General features: G+C 42.0%; 2 long non-coding RNA genes and 1 pseudogene across 2 annotated transcripts in view; 1 reads left to right on the plus strand and 2 right to left on the minus strand.

Moving 5' to 3' along the window:
• LOC100357121 (scrapie-responsive protein 1) overlaps positions 1–18,548 on the minus strand; it is a 35,851-nt gene that overhangs the window by 14,630 nt on the left and 2,673 nt on the right. The gene's annotated exons all lie outside the window — the stretch shown is intronic.
• Positions 1–18,548, plus strand: part of LOC103345485 (uncharacterized) — a 100,316-nt gene that overhangs the window by 14,457 nt on the left and 67,311 nt on the right. The window lies entirely within an intron of this gene.
• On the minus strand, positions 3,303–5,584 carry LOC149127763 (L-aminoadipate-semialdehyde dehydrogenase-phosphopantetheinyl transferase-like; annotated as a pseudogene).

Consider the following 18,548-nt stretch of genomic DNA (forward strand, 5'->3'; position numbering starts at 1 on the left):
AATATTAAGTCTTAATTTAGAACTTAGACTCACTCTGTTTGTTCCCTCATTAATCTTTCATTAATGTTTTGTATTTTTTGTCTATAAATCTTAGACTTCCTTAGTTTATTCTTAAGTATTTTATTCTCTTTGATGTTATTGTAAATGGGATTGTTTTCCTAATTTCCTTTTCAAATAGTTTGTTGTTAGTAGATAGAAACACAGCTTGTATCCTGCAGCTTTCCTGAATTCATTCATTAGTTGTTGTTTGTGTGTGGGAGATAGAAGGAGAAGCTGGGCAGAAGCAATCTTTAGCATTTTTTATGTATAAGGTTATGTTACCTGTAAACAAAGGCAGTTTTGCTTCTTCCTTTCCAATTTGAATGCTGCTGTTTTGTGATTTTTGCCCAACTGCTCTGGCTAGGATTTCCTGTACTGTTTTGAACCGAAATGGCCAGGGTGGACATCTTTTCCTTTATCTCCATTTGATGGAAGAGCTTTCCATTTTTCACCATGGAGTATAATGTTAACTGTGGAACTGTCATACATAGCCTTTATGATGTTGAGGTAAAGTTTTTCACTACCTAGTTGGTTAGAGTTTTGGCATAAAAGGTGTTGAATTTTGTCAAATACCTTTTCTGCGTCTATTGAGATGGTCATGTGATTCTATCCTTCATCGTACTCATGTGTGTTATGTTAACTGATTCGTGTAAGTTGAAATATCCTTCCATTTCAGAGATGAATCCCATTTGACATGGTGCGTATTCCTTTTAATGTGCTGTTCAATTTAGTTTGCTAATATTTTACTGAGTATTTTTGCACTGATGTTCATTAGAGATATTGGCCTATAGCTTTCTTTTCTTATAGTATCTTCTGGCTTTGGTATCAGGGAGATGTTTGCCCCCACAGAATGATTTTGGAAGCATTTCCTAGTCTTCAATCTTTTGAAAGCTTAAGAAATATTGACACTCATTCTTTAAATGTTTGGTAAAATCACCAGTGAATCCATCTGGTCCTGAGTTGTTCTTTTTTGGGAAGTTTTAAATTACTGACTCAGTCTCCTTTCCAGTAATAAGTCTGTTCAGGCTTTCTACTTCTTCATGATTCAGTCTTGGTAAGTTGCATTCTCCCAGGAATTTGTCAGTTTCTTTTAGTTTATCTAGTTTGTTGACATAATTGTCCACAGGAGCATCTTATGATCCTCTTCATTTTTGTGATCTTGGTTGTATTATCTCCCCTATCATTTCTGATTTTATTTTAGTCCTTTCTCTTTGGTTAGTCTAAATAAAGTTTTTATTTTATTTTATTTTTAAAAATATTTATTATTTATTTTTTGAAAGAGTTACACAGAGAGAGAAGAGGCAGAGAGAGAGGGGGGGGAGGGAGGGAGGGAGGGCGAGCGAGTGGTCTTCCATCCGCTGGTTCATTTCCCAATTGCCTGCAACGGCTGAAGCTGGGCTGATCTGGATCCAAAGCCAGGAGCCAGGAGCTTCTTCCTGGTCTCCCAACACGGGTGCAGAGGCCCAAGGAGTTGGGCCATCTTCAACTGCTTTCCCAGGCCATAGCAGAGAGCTAGTTCAGATGTAGAGCAGCCGGGACTCAAACCAGTGCCCATTTGAGATGCCAGCACTGGAGGTGGCAGCTTTACCCGCTACACCATATCGCTGGCTTTTTTTTCTTTTTCTATTTTTTTTTTTTAATAAACCACAGCAATCAAATATCTAACCCAGAGGAAAGTGAGTACACTGTGGCACCTCATCTTTGTTATGGCAGACAGTGGGCTTTGCCATGTCTGCCAAACCTGCCATAGCTTCTTCATTTCCAACAGTCTACTTTGAAGAGTCTAAAATGTTAAACACTGGCTTTCTTTGTGACTTGATGTGAATCAGTGGAAACTAGTGAAGTCTTCTAGGGGCTTTTGAAGAAGTCTTCCTATATGATAAACAAATGGGGAAAAATGGCATGTCCTGACTTGTAGATGCAGATTTATGAAAATGTAAACCGGGAAATTAAATGGCAACTCTTGTGATTGGAAGGGGAATGAAACCAAGGTAAAAACCAGTAAACTGGCCAAGTCAAAAAAAAAACAAAACAAAATACCAAACAAACAAAAAACCCCACGTCCTTAATGACAATTCTTTGAATTGTGTGTGTTACATGAAATAATAATGCTAGTACTTTTGTTACCTCTGATCAAAAGCACCAAAACTGACATCAGTTATAGAGGTGAATACTTTAGAACCACTATAAGTCATATCACAAAGGTAAACTAATGAACAATTTTGTGCAGTGAAAACTAAAGTATAAATCAGCATGGGACCGGCACTGTGGCACAGTAGGTTAATCCTCTGCCTGCGGCGCTGGTTCTAGTCCCTTCTGCTCCTCTTCCAATCCAGCTATCTGCTGTGGCTTGGGAAAGCAGTAGAAGATGGCTCAAGCACTTGGGCCCCTACACCTGCATGGGAGACCTGAAAGAAGCTCCAGGCTCCTGGCTTTGGATCGGCGCAGCTCCTGCCATTGTGGCAAATTTGGAAGTGAACCAGCAGATGGAAGACCTCTCTCTCCCACTCCTTCTCTGTCTGTAACTCTACCTTTCAAATAAATAAATATAACCTTCCAAAAAAAAAAAGTATAAACTAGCATGTTCTCATTTAAAAAAAAATTTTTTTAAAGTTAATATGGAGGCCGGCACTGTGGCATAGCAGGTAAAGTCACCACCTGTAGTGCTGCATCCCATATGAGCGCAGGTTTGAGTCCTGGCTGCTCCACTTCCAATTCAGCTCTGCTTTAACCTGGGAAAGCAGTGAAAGATGGCCCAAGTCCTTGGGCTCCTGCACCCACGTGGAAAACCTGGACGAAGCTCCTGGCTCCTGGCTTCAGAGAGGCGCAGATCCAGCCATTGTGGCCAATTGGGGGGTGAACCAGCAGATGGAAGACCTCTCTCTGCTTCTCCTCTCTCTGTGTAACTCTGACTTTCAAATAAATAAATAAATATTTAAAAGAAAAAGTTAATATAGATTCATTTGCAAATTAAAAGGTCTGAAAGATACTCAAAGTGGAAGAATAGTTATCTGTAAATGATAGAATTTAAATGTTTCCTTTTTGTAAATTTGCATTTTCTATTTTTTCTATAATGAGCACGTATCACTTTTATATTTTATTTTGAGAAAGTCAATCTAATTTTGGAAAAGAGATAAATACATATTTTAGTGAGCTATTATAACTGAAGTTTGCTTTTTAAGAGAAAAAAATCTTCAGTTTTCCTAAAGACCATTTTCTGCAATAAAATTTGCAACCCCAGGCATCTATTTTTCTGTGAATATGTGTCGCTCCCCCTCTTCGTGGAGGAACGACACTAAACCCTGCCTAGGCTTCATATCTGAGTCACGGCACCATTATGTCGCTCCCCCTCTTCGTGGAGGAACGACACAGGACCCTGCGCTGTTCTTTTGTCTGCTCGGCCCTCCCCGGGTTTGCTGCTGGTTCTTCCCGGGTTGGCTACCGACCCTTCCACCTCCGTGGAAGGGCGGTTCCCCCTAGCCACTTTCCCCACTTCCGCGGGGGAGCGGCACACTGCCGGCCGGTTCTCTCAGGGGCTGCACAGGTGTTCCTTCAGATAGATGTTCCTGGTGCATGTTGTCTCTCTCCTCCTTTATAGTCCTCTTCCACCAATCCCAACTCTGCTACCCACATGCCGAGTACGCTGCTCTCCTCCAATCAGGAGCAGGTCCTACAGTTTATTGGTTGAACTGGAGGCAGCTGGGTAGAAGCTGTTTCCTCCTCTCCCAGCGCCATATTGTGGGAGAGTAGATGCATAGAATAAGTCTTAATTCCAGTAACAGTCTAGTCCGAGTTGCTCCCAGTTGCTCCCCACAAATATGGAAATTATATTTTTGGTTTCCCTTTGTTAGGAAATCATATCATGACTTTGTAACATTTCGTGCTGGAATTTCTGCTGTGAAATAAAACCAATTCCGGCTGGCGCCGCGGCCCAATAGGCTAATCCTCTGCCTGTGGCGCCGGCACACCAGGTTCTAGTCCCGGTCGGGGCACTGGATTCTGTCCCAGTTGCCCCTCTTCCAGGCCAGCTCTCTGCTATGGCCCAGGAGTGCAGTGGAGGATGGCCCAAGTCCTTGGGCCCTGCACCTGCATGGAGATCAGGAGAAGCACCTGGCTCCTGGCTTCGGATCAGCGCAATGCGCCGGCTGCAGCGTGCTGGCGGCGGCGGCCATTGGAGGGTGAACCAACGGCAAAAGGAAGACCTTTCTCTCTGTCTCTCTCTCTCTTACTGTCCACTTTGCCTGTCAAAAAATAAAACAAAAACAAAAACAATTCCAAAATGAAGGATCTTCAGGTGTCATGGGGACAGCAGATGATATTAAATCATTCAGGGTGAGAATAGTAAATTGCCTTTGGGTTGGTTTAGAATCATCTTGAGATGGAACATCTTTTTGTCTAGATCCATTGGATTTCCTAAGAGCTACAGCAACAAAATGGTGCTCATCTGTTTTACTTTCCTCTAATGCCCATTCTTTTTCTTCCTCACCATCCAGGTACAAATGTGTTTATAAACTTGGCCTTATCCAAGTTTAATGGAGAAATTTCAAATTCAAGCCATTGTAATTCAAATCTTAGTCCGACACCAATAGCTTTTATGTAGCTTTCTTTCAATGCCCAATTTCTATAAAACATATCCAGCTGAGTTCATTCATACTAAAAGCTTCTGATGGTTTCCCATTCTTTGTTCTTTTTTTTTTTTTTTTTTTTTTTTTTTGACAGGCAGAGTGGACAGTGAGAGAGAGACAGAGAGAGAAAGGTCTTCCTTTGCCGCTGGTTCACCCTCCAATGGCCGCCGCTGCAGCCGGCGCACCGCGCTGATCCTGGCAGGAGCCAGGAGCCAGGTGCTTTTCCTGGTCTCCCCTGGGGTGCAGGGCCCAAGCACCTGGGCCATCCTCCACTGCACTCCCTGGCCATAGCAGAGAGCTGGCCTGGAAGAGGGGCAACCGGGACAGAATCCGGCGCCCCAACCGGGACTAGAACCCGGTGTGCCGGCGCCGCAAGGTGGAGGATTAGCCTATTGAGCCACGGCGCCGGCTCCATTCTTTGTTTTAAACTTCCTTTTCATAATACGAAAGAATTCTGGAATTGAACCACGACCTGGAAAACTAGTCTTCCTTATTAGCAACTCCAACTTGCAGTTCAGGTTCGGCAGCAAGCACCATAAAGTCCCCTTGATGAGAGATGTTAAAGTTGAAACTGGTGTAAGGATTCAATGAGTCCTTTGCAAGAACTGGTTTTCCTTTTGCAATTTTTTTGCAAACAAATGTTATTCCAAGGGATATTCAACTTCTCTGCAACTAATTTCCTTATCATCAGATGACCAGCCATGGCTGCCTCAACATCCCGGGCAAGGATGAATTTCCCAATGCGTTCCTTCTCTTCAGGCTGGATCAACTGGACCACCCTCAGCCATTCGGCTCAGTGCCACAGGAAAAGGCCTGGGGGATGCCCTCCATGGATGGCAACTAGCACAGCTGGCTGATGGGGAAAACCATGTACTAAGAATGGACTTTGCAGCCACCTGGATAAAGTTTTGTCTATTTTATTTACCTTTTCAAAAAAACCAACTTAGGCTTTTATTGATTTTTTTCTATTGTTTTTCTAGCCTCCATTTTGTTTATTTATTCTACATGTTTATCATTTTCTTCCTTCTACTAATTTTGTAATTAGTTTGTTCTTTTTCTAGTTCCTTGAGGTATAAACTTTGATTGTTCCAGAACTTTCTCCTTTATAATGTAGGCAGATTTTTGCTCTAAACTTCTCTCTCTTTGCTTTTACTGCATGCCATTGATTTGTTTATCTGAAGATATGTTTTCCTTTTTTGATTACTTCTTTCAGCTATTGGTTATTTTTGTGACTTTACCAGTTTCCATTTTGCTTTTGACTTCCATCTTTTTCTATTGTGGTTGAAAAAAAAAAAAAAAAAACCTTGGTTTAATTTCAATCTCTTAATTTGTTTTGTAACTCAGTATTTGATGATCTGTCCTGGAAAATGTTCTTTGTGTGCTTGAGAATGTACATTTTTCTGCTGCTGGATTGAATGTTCTGCGTGTGTCTATTATGTGATCTGTGGCATTGTTTCAGTCCACTGTTGACTATCTCTCTGGTTGTTCTATGCATTACTGAAAATGGGGTATTGAAGTTTCCTACTGTCATGTATTGCTTTTATTTTTTCTTTCAGTTTTGTTAATAATTTGCTTTATATTGTTAGATGCTCTTATGGTGGGTGCCTATATATTTAAAATTGTTTTTTTCCTGGTAGGTTGCCATTTTAGTCACTTCTTTGTCTCTTGAACAGTTTTATACTCATACTTTATTTTCTCAAAAGTGTAGCCAAATATACTCTCTTTTGGTTACTATTTGCATAGAATTATTTTTTCATTCATTTATTTTCAGCCTATATGTGTCATTCATTTAATGTAAAGTAAGTCTCTTGTATACATCAGTTAATGAAATGTTAAGTTTTTTTTCATTCAGCCACACTATGTTTTTTCATAAGTGGATGAAAGTTTAAATCCGCTTACTTTAAAGTAATTATTAACAGAGGGGATTTACAATTGTATTTGTTAATTGTTTCCTATTTGCCTCACAATTCTTTTGTACTTTATTTCTTCTCTTGTTGTCTTTGGGATCTTTTATCTTTTGCATTGATAGCATTGATTTCTTTTTTTTCTTTTATGTAGGCTGTGTATGCAGTTTCTTAATAGTTACTATGGGGTTTACCTAAAATATTTTCTAGGGGTGGCCATTTGGCACAGCTGTTAAGACACCACTTGGGATGCCCTCATTCTATATTGGAATGCCTGGGTTTGAGTCCTGGCTCCGTGCCCACTTCCAACTTCCTGTTAATGCCACCTTGGGAGGCAGCAGGTGATGGCTTAAAGTACTTGGTTCTTTGTCACCCATGTAGGAGAACTGGGTTGAGTTCTTGGCTCCTGGTTTCAGCCTAGCCTAGCCCCAGCCATTGCAGGCATTTGGGGAGTAAGCCAATGGGTGAAAGATAATCTCTGTCTCTTCCTCTTCCTCTTCCTCTCTCTGCCTTTCAAATAAAATGAAAATAAGTAAGAAATTAAAAACATTTATAGATGATATTCTATTAAAAGTTTATCATTATAAGTCTATTTTAAGGTAATCATTGACATCCAACACTTTACATTTGGGGCCAGCATTGTGGCCAGCAGGGTAAGCCATGGCCCGCAGAGCTGGCGGCCCATGTGGGCTCTGGTTCAAGTCCCACCTGCTCCACTTCCAACCCAGCTCTCTGCTATGGCTTGGGAAAGAAGTAGAATGTGGCCCAACTCCTTGGGCCACTGCACCCACGTGGGAGACCACAATGAAGCTCCTGGCTCCTGGTTTGGGCCTGGCCCAGCCCTGGTCATTGTGGCCATATGGGGAGTGAACCAGCAAATAGAAGATCTCTCTCTCTCTCTCTCTCTCTCTGTAACTCTGCCTTTCAAATAAGTAAATCAATCTTTTAAAAAACCTCTACATTTTTAATTTTCCCCTACTACCACACTTACAATTAACAATTTTCACATTTATATTGTGTATCCATAAGCTCTTTTTAGGTATATTTTAATACTTGTGCTTTACTTTTATACTGGAATTAAAAGGGATTTACCCATAACTACCATGGTGTTCTGTATTTGCCTAACATTTAACTATATCAATAAAATTCATACTTTCTGGCTGGTGCCATGACTCACTTTGCTAATCCTCTGCCTGCGGTGCCGGCACCCTGGGTTCTAGTCCCGGTTGGGGCGCCAGATTCTGTCCCGGTTGCTTCTCTTCCAGTCCAGCTCTCTGCTGTGGCCCAGGAGTGCAATGGAGGATGGCCCAAGTCCTTGGGCCCTGCACCTGCATGGGAGACCAGGAGGAAGCACCTGGCTTCTGGCTTCAGATTAGCGCAGTGCGCCAGCCATAGCGGCCATTTGGGGGGTGAACCAGTGGAAAAGGAAGACCTTTGTCTCACTCTCTCACTGTCTAACTCTGCCTGTCAAAAAAAATTTCATACTTTCTTCTACTATTATTTTGCTATTTGCATTAATTTCAACTTGAAAAATTCCCTTTAGTATTTCTTTGATATTTATTATTAATTTAATAAAGCTATTTGTTTTAATTTCAACTTGAAGAATTCCCTTTAGTATTTCTTTCTTTTTTTTTTTTTTTTTTTTTTTTTTGACAGGCAGAGTTAGACAATGAGAGAGAGGCAGAGAGAAAGGTCTTCCTTTCACTGGTTCACCCCCCAAATGGCCGCTACAGCTGTGCGCCAGCCTGAAGCCAGGAGCCAGGAGCCAGGTGCTTCCTCCTGGTCTCCCATGCGGGTGCAGGGCCCAAGCACTTGGGCCATCCTCCACTGCCTTCCTGGGCCACAGCAGAGAGCTGGACTGGAAGAGGAGCAACCAGGACAGAATCTGGCACCCCGACTGGGACTAGAACCCGGGATACCGGTGCCACAGGTGGAGGATTAGCCAAGTGAGCTGTGGCGCTGGCCTTTGTTAGTATTTCTTATGTGGCAAGTCTAGTGGTGCTGAACTATGTTGGCCTTTTTTTCTATCTAGGGAAGTCTTTATCTTGCCTTCATTTTTGAGGGATAGTTTTGCTCTTGGGTGGCAGGTTTTTTTTTTCTTTCAGTACTTTAATATATAATCTCATTGCCAGTGCCACAGCTCACTAGGCTAATCCTCCACCTGCGGCGCTGGCACCCCGGGTTCTAGTCCCAGTCGGGGCACCGGATTCTGTCCCGGTTGCTCCTCTTCCAGTCCAGCTCTCTGCTGTGGCCCAGGAGGGCAGTGGAGGATGGCCCAAGTCCTTGGGCCCTGCACCCACTTGGGAGACCAGGAGGAAGCACCTGGCTCCTGGCTTTGGGTCAGCGCAGCACACCGGCCGCAATGCACTGGCTGTAGCGGCCACTTGGGGGGTGAACCAATGGAAAAAGGAAGACCTTTCTCTCTCTCTCTCTCTCTCACTGTCTAACTCTGCCTATCAAAAAAATAAATCACAAAATTACAAAAAGATAAAAAAATATAATCTCATTGACCCTTCAAGGTTTTTGCTGAAAAAAAAAATCAACTGATAATCTTTTAGAGGGTCCCTTGTGTGTGATAAGCTGTCTTATCTTACTGTTTTCACAATTCTTTGTGATGATCTTTTCTTTTAAAATTTATTTATTTGAAAGGCAGAAGAACAAAGAGAGTGGAGCAATAAAGAGAGATCTTCCATTTCCTGGTTCATTCACTAAATGCCTATAACAGTCAAGGCTGGGCCTGGCTAAAGCCAGGAGCCCGGAACTCCATGTGGGTCTCCCATGTGAGAGGCAGGAACTCAAGCACTTGGGCCAGCATCTGCTGCCTCCAAGGTACATTAACAAGAAGCTGAATCAGAAGCAAAGTATCTGGGACTCAATCATAGGCACTCTGATATGAGGGGCAGGCATCCCAAGCAGCAGCTTAACCTACTGCACCACAAGGTCTATCTTGTCATTGTCTTTTTTCTTTTTCAAAGATTTATTTATTTATTTTAAAGAATTACACAGAGAGTTGAGAGGCAGAGAGAGAGAGAGAGAGAGGGGTCTTCCATCTGATGGTTTACTCCCCAACTGGCCGCAACGGCCAGAGCTGTGCCGATCTGAAGCCAGGAGCCAGGAGCTTGTTCCAGGTCTCCCACACAGGTACAGGGGCCCAAGGATGGCCTTGGGCCATCCTCCACTGCTTTCCAGGCCACAGCAGAAAGCTGGATCGGAAGTGGATTAGCCGGATCTTGAACTGGCGCCCACATGGGATGCCGGCAACTCAGGCCAGGGCATTAACCCACTGCGCCACAGCACTGGCCCCGGTTTTTTTTTTTTTTTTTTTTTTTTTAAAGATTTATTTATTTATTTGAAAGGCAGAGTTAAAGAGAGGTTGAGGCAGAGAGAGAAAGAGAGGTCATCCATCTGCTGTTCCACTCCCCAGATGGCTGCAACAGTCAGAGATGCACTGATCTGAAGCCAGGAGTCAAGAGCTTCTTCTGGGTCTCTCATACGGGTGCAGGAGCCCAAGGACTTGGGCCATCTTCTACTGCTTTCCCAGGCCATAGCAGAGAGCTGGATTGGAAGTGGAGCAGCTGGCACTTGAACTGGCGCCCATATGGGATGCCAACACTGCAGGCAGAGGCTTTACCTGCTACACCACAGAGCTGGTCCCTGTCATTGTCTTTTGATAATTTGATGATTATGTGTTTCATGTGGATTTTGTTGGGTTACTTTTATTTGTGGTCTTTTTGACTTCTGGATATGTTTCCTTTCCCAGATTTGGGAAATTTTCACTCATTGTTTCTTAGAATAAGCATTCTGGTCCTTTCTCCTTCCTCAATGTATATATTGATTCCCTTGTTGGTTTTCCCATATTTTTACATTTTTCATTCTTTTTTGACATTCTTCATTTTTAATCTAGTTTTATATTTTTCATTCTTTTTTCTTTGTGTTTCTTTGAATAGATCATTTCAAGCAAACTTAAGTTTATAGTCTCAAAGACAGCTGTTGCATTTTTATATTGAATTTGTCAACTCAGTGATTATATTCTTCAGCTCCAATATTTCTTTCTGTAAAATTTTCTGTGTCTCTTGTGAAATTCTGGCTTTGTTTATGCATTGTTCTCCTTAGCTCATTAAGAATCTTTATCATTTTCATTAACTGCCAGGTGATTCATATATTCCCATTCTATTATGCTTGATTTCTGGAGTTTTATTTTGGCCCTTGTTTGGATTGTGTTACCCTGTTTCTTCACTTACTTTGAGATTTTGTATCAGTATCTGCATATCAGGAATAAATGGCTACCTTTCTGAATCTTTTTGGATTGACTTCATGCAGATGATTTTTATCTACCAACCTGGCCAGAGCTTCTATAGGCCTCTCAATCTTCATTCTAGCCCAAACCTCTATGTATGTTCCTAGCAATTCCCAGGTGTGTAAAGTGTTCCCAAGTCCCTTCAGTACTCCAAGACAGGCAAGATAGAAGACCATCCCTTAGGGATCTTCTATAGAAGTGCAGAATGCTGAATGCTGAATGTGTAGTCTACCTCTTCCCTCTCCTTGGAGAAACTGGAAGCTGCTTTTTTTTGGAGAGGGGAGACTAGTTTTTTCTTATTGAGCCGGGGTAGAAGCTGCGGTCTAACCTCTTATTTAAACCTCTACTTTTTTATCCATGGCCTTGGATTTAGCATATACCAGGCCCTGTCAGTGCTCCTAGATGATCAAGACAAAAGTCATTCCAATGAGTAGAGCTAGGAAAATTTAGGATATTAGATGTGTGGTCCAACTCTCCTTTCCCAAGGAGTAGATGCAGTCTTGGTTTTCCACTGTTTTCTTTGTGCTGAAGTTGAGGGAGGAGCTATAGTGAATGACTTCCATCATTGCTTTTTTCCCTGTAGCCCCTGTGTGACTTGTATATGCCAATTTAGTCAATACTTTGAGGCAGGCAAAAGAGAAGCCAGTCCCTTGGGTAGTACCCATAGAAATTAAGATGCTAGCTGTCTGGTAGAAGTACTTCACTTCTCAAGGAAAATCTTGGAGCTGAGGGTTCTCTCCTAATCACATGATACTGTGTCTGCAGATTGTGACAAGAAAGTGTTTCTACTTTTTCTACCTGTCTTGATGTGGCCAGTTTTATATTTAATTGTGATTCTGGAACATCTCAACTGGGTTCTGGATTTCTTATAGAGGGAATTGATCCATACATTGCCATTGAATTAGTATATCACAGGCAAAAGGAGAGTTTAGGATTTCTTATTCTGTCATTTTGCTGACACCACTCATGTGTGTTTCTTTTTTGCAATCTATATAGTTTGGTTTTTTTTTTTTTTTTTTTAGTCTAAACCAACAATCTCTGCCTTTTAAGTGAAATGTTTAGATCATTTGCATTTAATGTGATTGCTGACATGGTTAGGTTTAAATCTATCATCTGTCAACCTCATTTCTATTTGGTCCATCTTTTCTTTGTTCCTTTTTCTTGTGCTCTTTTGCATTAATTGAATTTTTTCTGACTTCATTGTTTCTGATTTGATGACTTATAAGCTGATTCTTCATTTTTTATATTTAAAATGTATTTATTTATTTGAGAATGAGAAGGGGGGTGTAAAGAAATCCCACCCACTGTAATTTTTCCCCACTGTAATTTTTAAACTTTTATTTATATGAAGGGAATAAATTTCATGTGTTTCATATAAACAGTTTTAATAACATAATGATGCTTCCCATCCTACACTTCCTCCCTTTCTTGCTACCAACCTCCCTCCTCCTTTTCTTATTTTTCTTTTAATTTTTTTAATGACATACTTTCAATTTACTATATAATCACAGCTTGATCCTTCACTAAATAAACAATTCAACAAGTAGTAAGTAGAAAAACCACTGTCGCTCAGGAGTATAGACAAGGGTTATAAATACCTAGAAGGCTGGGGCCAGCACTGTGGCACAGTGGGCTAACGCCCTAGCCTGAAACACAGGCATCCCATATGGGCGCCAGTTCTAGTCCCGGTTGCTCCACTTCCCATCCAGCTCTCTGCTATGGCCTGGGAAAGCAGTAGAAGATGGCCCAAGTCCTTGGGCCCCTGCACCCATGTGAGTGACCCAGAAGAAGCTCCTGGCTTCTGGCTTTGGGTTGGCGCAGCTCAGGCCATTGCGGCCAGTTGGGGAGTGACCCATCGGGTGGAAGACCTCTCTCTCTCTCTCTGTCTCTCTCTCTTTCTGCCTCTCCTTCTCTCTGTGTAGCTCTAACTTTCAAATAAATTAATAAATCTTAAAAAAAGATGAAAAAAAAAATAAATACCTAGAAGGCTGAGGCTAGGCCAGGTCTGGTGCCAGGAGCCAGGAACACAATCCAGGTCTCCCATATGGGTGGCATGAATCCAATTACTTGAGTCATCATTACTGCCTCCCAGAATCTGCATTAGCAGGAAGCTAGAGTCAGAATCTGGAGCTGGTAGTCAAATGCAGGCACTCTAATGTGGGAGGTGTATATCTTAACCACTAGGCCAAATACCTATTCCCCATTCATTATTTTAGTAGTTGCCTTGAAGTTTATAGTATACATCTTTAACTTTGCAGTGTTTCCCTCATTTTGTATATAGTATAACAGTTTCACAATAATGTGCTTCATTTTCCCTCCTTTCAACCTTTATGTTATTTTAACTATTTTTTTACTTAGATATATGTGTTATAAAGCACATAACATATTGGACTTTTGTTTGTTTAACCAATTGTATTTTAGGAATGTAAAGAATGAGAAAGGGGCTGACACTGTGGTGCAGCAGATTAAGTCATCACCTGGAATGCCAGCATCCTGTATGAGCACTGGTTCAAGCCCCAGCTGTTCCACTTCCAATCCAGCTCACTAGTAATGTGCCTGTGAAAACAGCAGAAGATGAGCCAAGTGTTTGGGCTCCTGGTACCCTTGTGGGTGACCAAAACGGAGTTCCAGGCTCCTGACTTGAGCCTGGCCCAGCTCTGGTCATTAGGGCTATTTGGGGAGTGAACCAGTGGAAGAAAGATATCTCTTTCTCCTCTTCTCTATCTCTCACCCCCTCCACCCTGTAACTGTGCCTTTCAAGTAAATAACTTTTAAAAAAATGAGAAAAAAATCTTGTGTGTATACATACACACACAGATTTTATATATATATAGAATATATATTTTATTATATAATTATATATATAATTTATATATATATATAAATATATATATTTATACAAACACCCATGTGGTTTCCATTTCAGTGCTTTTCACTTCTCTGTGTAGATCCATAGTTCCATGTGTTAACATTTCCCTATGCCTGAAGCTCATCCGTTAATATTCTTGTAGTGCAGGTTTACTGGTAAAACATTCTTCCAGCTTTTGTATTTCTGAGAATGCCTTTATTTTTGAAAGATATATTTGCTAGTTGTAGAATGATAGATTGACAACTTTTTCTTCTTTGATATATATGTTTTGATGTCTTGCCTACTAATTCTAATATTTATATCAGTTCTGAGTTGGTTTTAATTCATTTATTATTCTAATTATTAATTATAATTTCCTACTTTTGTGTGGTTGTTAATCTTTGATTAGATCTCAGACATTGACAATTTTATCTTATTGAATACTGAATATTTGTGTATTCTTATAAATATTCTTGTGCTTTATTCTAGGATGCAACTAAATTACTTGGGAATAGTTTGATACTTTCAGGCTTTGCTTTTATGATTTGTTAGGTGATTCAAGAGCAGTGCTCAACTCTCGAGCTAATTATTATTCTCCACTAAGGCCAGACTTTCTTGATTATTCTAAACAATGCCATGAAAATTATGCAATTTATTTTCAGTCTGGTTCTGTGACTATTTTATCTTTGTGTGTGTGCCAGATACTCTGTTCTCTAATCCTTTTGGGATTTTTTTTCCCCCTGACCTTATATAGTTTCCTCATTTGCACACATTGATCAGTTTTCTGCTGTGTACTTGAGTGAGCGCCCTCTGCTGACGACTGGAGCTCCCTCTCCGTGCATCTCTCTCTGGTACTGTTTCATGCACTTTAGTTTTTTGGTCTCCCTGTCTTCCAGCTCCATTTCCTCAGCTCAGGAAGTCTGCCAGACTCTCTGGGCTCTCCTGACATTGCAGCCTGGAAACTCTTTCAAGTCCATAGTCCTCTTTTGTGTCCCTTCACTCAAGGATAAATGTTTTTCCATACTTGAAATTCAGTGTCTTAACAAATGTTATTTCATATATTCTGCATGGTTTGTTTTTATTGCTTCCAGGGGGTAAATAAATCTGATTCCTATTACTTCATCTTGGGCAGAAACAAAGCTTTGTATAACCCCCTTACTGTATGTAACTATTTTGGGAGGAATATGTAGATCCTAAAAATGAGCTGTGTTCTACTCTGGTAATTTTAATACTCAAGTTAAATTCTCAGAGCTCTGTTTCTTTATTCTTCTACTCCTTTTCCCAGATTGAACTATGGTTCCATATGGTTCCTTAGGAACTATGATTCCTACCATCTCATGGAAAGGGTTAGAAGCTATTGGGTCTCCAAATTGCTAAACAATAAAAAGTTATAGAATATTTTCTACCATTCAAAAATTTTTCTTTCATTACAGTCTTTCTATATGTTGCCCTTTACCAGGGTTGCCCTTTATGTGGGTGATTTTTTTTTAAGATTTATTTTAGTTATTTGAAAGAGTTACAGAGAGAGGTAGAGGCAGAGAGAGAGGTCTTCCATCCACTGTTTCACTCCCCAGATGGCTGCAACAGCCAGAGCTGCGCCGATCCGAAGCCAGGAGCCAGGAGCTTCCTCTGGGTCTCCCACGTGGGTGCAGGGGCCCAAGGACTTGGGCCATCTTCTACTGCTATCCCAGGCCATAGCAGAGAGCTGGATGGGAAGTGGAGCCGCTGGGACTAGAACTGGTGCCCATATGGGATGCTGGTGCTTCAGGCCAGGGCGTTAACCCGCTGTGCTACAGTGCCGGCCCCTGTGTGGCTGATTTCATCTTGATTTTCAGGTCTCAGTTTAAATGTCATTCTTTCAGGGAGCAAGTACTTAGCCTAGTGGTGAAAACATCTGCATCCCACAGCAGGAGGACCTGGGTTTGAGCCCTAGCTCTGGCTCTTGTTTCCAGCTTCCCGCCAATTCAGACCCTGAAAGGCAGTGATGATGATGGCTCAAGCAATTGGATTCCTATCACTCACTTGGGAGATCCAGACTGAATTCCCAGCTCCTGGCCCCAGCCCTGATCTAACCCCACCTATGGTGGGTATTTGAGGAGTAAGCCAGTAGATATGAGTGTGCTCTCTCTTTCTGTCTCTTTGTCTCTCAAATAAAAAAAAAAAATGTGGGTGGTGTTGTGGCATAGCTGGTTAAGCTGCCACCTGCAATGCTGGCATCCCATATGGGCACTTGTTCCAGTCCTAGCTTCTCCACTTCTGATCCAGCTCTCTGCTAATATGGCTGGGAAAGTGGTGGAGGATGGTCCAAGTGCTTGGGCCCCTGCCATCCATCAGGGAGACCCTGAAGAAGCTCCTGGTATCTGGCTTCAGCCTGGCACAGCCCCAGCTGTTGCAGCCATTTGTGGAATGAACCAGCAGATGGAAGGTCTCTCTCTCTTTCTCTGATTCTTCCTTTCTCTCTGTAACTTTGCCTTTCAAATAAATAAAGAAATTTTAAAAAATTAATGTTATTCTTTCAAAGTTCTTCTAGTCTCAAATGAAGACTGAGACACTTTTATAGTGCCCTCTTATTTTCCTTAATGATATTTATCACAATTTAAATTATATAAAGATGGGAGAAGGCACTGTGGCACAGCAGGTTAAACCCCTCTTGAGATGCCCACATACCATTGTAGGTCCAATTGAGTCCTGTCTGCAATATTTCTGTTTGAGTTACCTGCTAATGCGTCTTGGGAGGCAGCAGATGATGACTCAAGTGCTTGGGCCCCTGCCAGCCACATGGGTGACACAGAAGGAGCTCTGGGCTCCTGGCTTCCACCTGGCCCCACCCTGGCTATTGTGAGCATTTGAAGAGTAAACCAGCAGATGGAAGATCTCTCTCTGTCTGTCTCTGTCTCTCACTCTCTCACACACTCTGTCACTCTTCCTTTCAAGTAGATGAAAATAATAAACACTTTTTAAAAATTTATTTTTATTTGAAAGACAGAGTTATAGAGAGACAGGGAGACACAGTGGGAGAGACCTTCCATCTGCTGGTTCATGCCCCAAATGGTCACAACAGCCAGAGCTGGGCCAATTCAAAGATAGGAGCCAGGAGCTTCCTCTGGGTTTCCCACATGGGTGCAGGGGCCCAAGGACTTGGATCATCTTCCATTGCTTTTCCAGGTGCATTAGCAGGCAGAGAGCTGGATCAGAAATGGAGCAGCTGGGACTTAAACTGGTGCCCGTATGGGATGTTGGCACCACAGCTGGCAGCTTTACCCTCCACTCCACAGTGCCAGAAGGGTACTTCAAAAAATTCATGGAAAACTAGAATTAAAAGATAAGCTTATTTGCGTACAAAGATTTTTTAATTCCTTCCATAGTTTTTTCATAATATGTATTTTACATGTACATTAAGAAAAAATTTTGCACCAAAATACATTCATACTTTTAATTATATTTTTCCATGAAATTTTAGAAATACCCTCATATTTGTGAATTTACTCACTTTATGTCTGTCATTCCCTTTAGACTGAAAGCAACATGAGAGCAATCTATTTTCTTCATCACCACACATCTGTGGCTAATACAATAATTGGCCCATATTTGTTGAATTGAATGAATGATTTCCCCCAAAACACAGATTTATCCTGGGCAAGGGCCTATGGAGGTATCATGTCATCTAAACAACTGAGTGAACTTCTTAGGGCTAATCCTAAGGGCTTCCTTCCTCTTCTCCATTCCTATGCTTTACTGCTATTGAGCTACCTAGTCAGACCAATCATCTCTTTAGTCCTACCCATGTGTCTTTGCCTTTTTTTTCTTTCTTTTTTTTTTTTTTTTTTTTTTTTTTTTTGACAGGCAGAATGGACAGTGAGAGAGAGAGAGACAGAGAGAAAGGTCTTCCTTTGCCATTGGTTCACCCTCCAATGGCCGCCACCGCCAGCACGCTGCGGCCAGCGCATTGCGCTGATCCGAAGCCAGGAGCCAGGTGCTTCTCCTGGTCTCCATGCAGGTGCAGGGCCCAAGGACTTGGGCCATCCTCCACTGCACTCCTGGGCCACAGCAGAGAGCTGGCCTGGAAGAGGGGCACCCAGGACAGAATCCGGCGCCCCGACCAGGACTAGAACCCGGTGTGCCGGCGCCGCGAGGCGGAGGATTAGCCTAGTGAGCCGCGGCGACGGCCGCCTTATTGTTCTTATTCCTTCCTTTTATGTTAATTTCTGACCAAAGCATCCACTAAGGACAAACCTCAAACTTATATATGAGAAGATGTATAGTGCTGGGGAAAAATTGAAATAGAAGAGGCTTTTGGTAGGAATTGAAGGAAATCATGAGGCAAGAGGGAAAGCATCAAGAATGACTCTTAGATTTTTGGCCTGAGTGGTACTGTAATTTATTAGATGGAGGAAGAACTGGAAGGAGCCAATTTGGGGGAAATTCAAGAGCAAGTTTTTGACCTAAGTTTTTGATTTGAGTTTGAGATGCCTATTACATTTTTGAATAAGACATTAAGTAGGCAGTTGAATATGAATCTGAAGTTCAAGGTTGAAAAATCAAATTTGTAAGTAATTAAGATATTTATTGCTGGCGCTGCAGCTCACTAGGCTAATCCTCCGCCTGCGGTGCCGGCATCCCGGGTTCTAGTCCTGGTAGGGGTGCCAGATTCTGTCCTGGTTGCTCCTATTCCAGTCCAGCTCTCTGCTGTGGCCTGGGAAGGCAGTGGAGGACGGCCCAGGTCATTGGGCCCTGCACCCACATGGGAGACCAGGAGGAAGCACCTGGCTCCTGGCTTCGGATTGGTGCAGCGAGCTGGCTGTAGCGGCCATTTTGGGGGTGAACCAACAGAAGGA

The sequence above is a fragment of the Oryctolagus cuniculus genome, chromosome 2 (assembly GCF_051225735.1).
Source record: "Oryctolagus cuniculus isolate XC-2025 breed Fujian yellow rabbit chromosome 2, ASM5122573v1, whole genome shotgun sequence".
Taxonomy (NCBI): Eukaryota; Metazoa; Chordata; class Mammalia; order Lagomorpha; family Leporidae; genus Oryctolagus; species Oryctolagus cuniculus.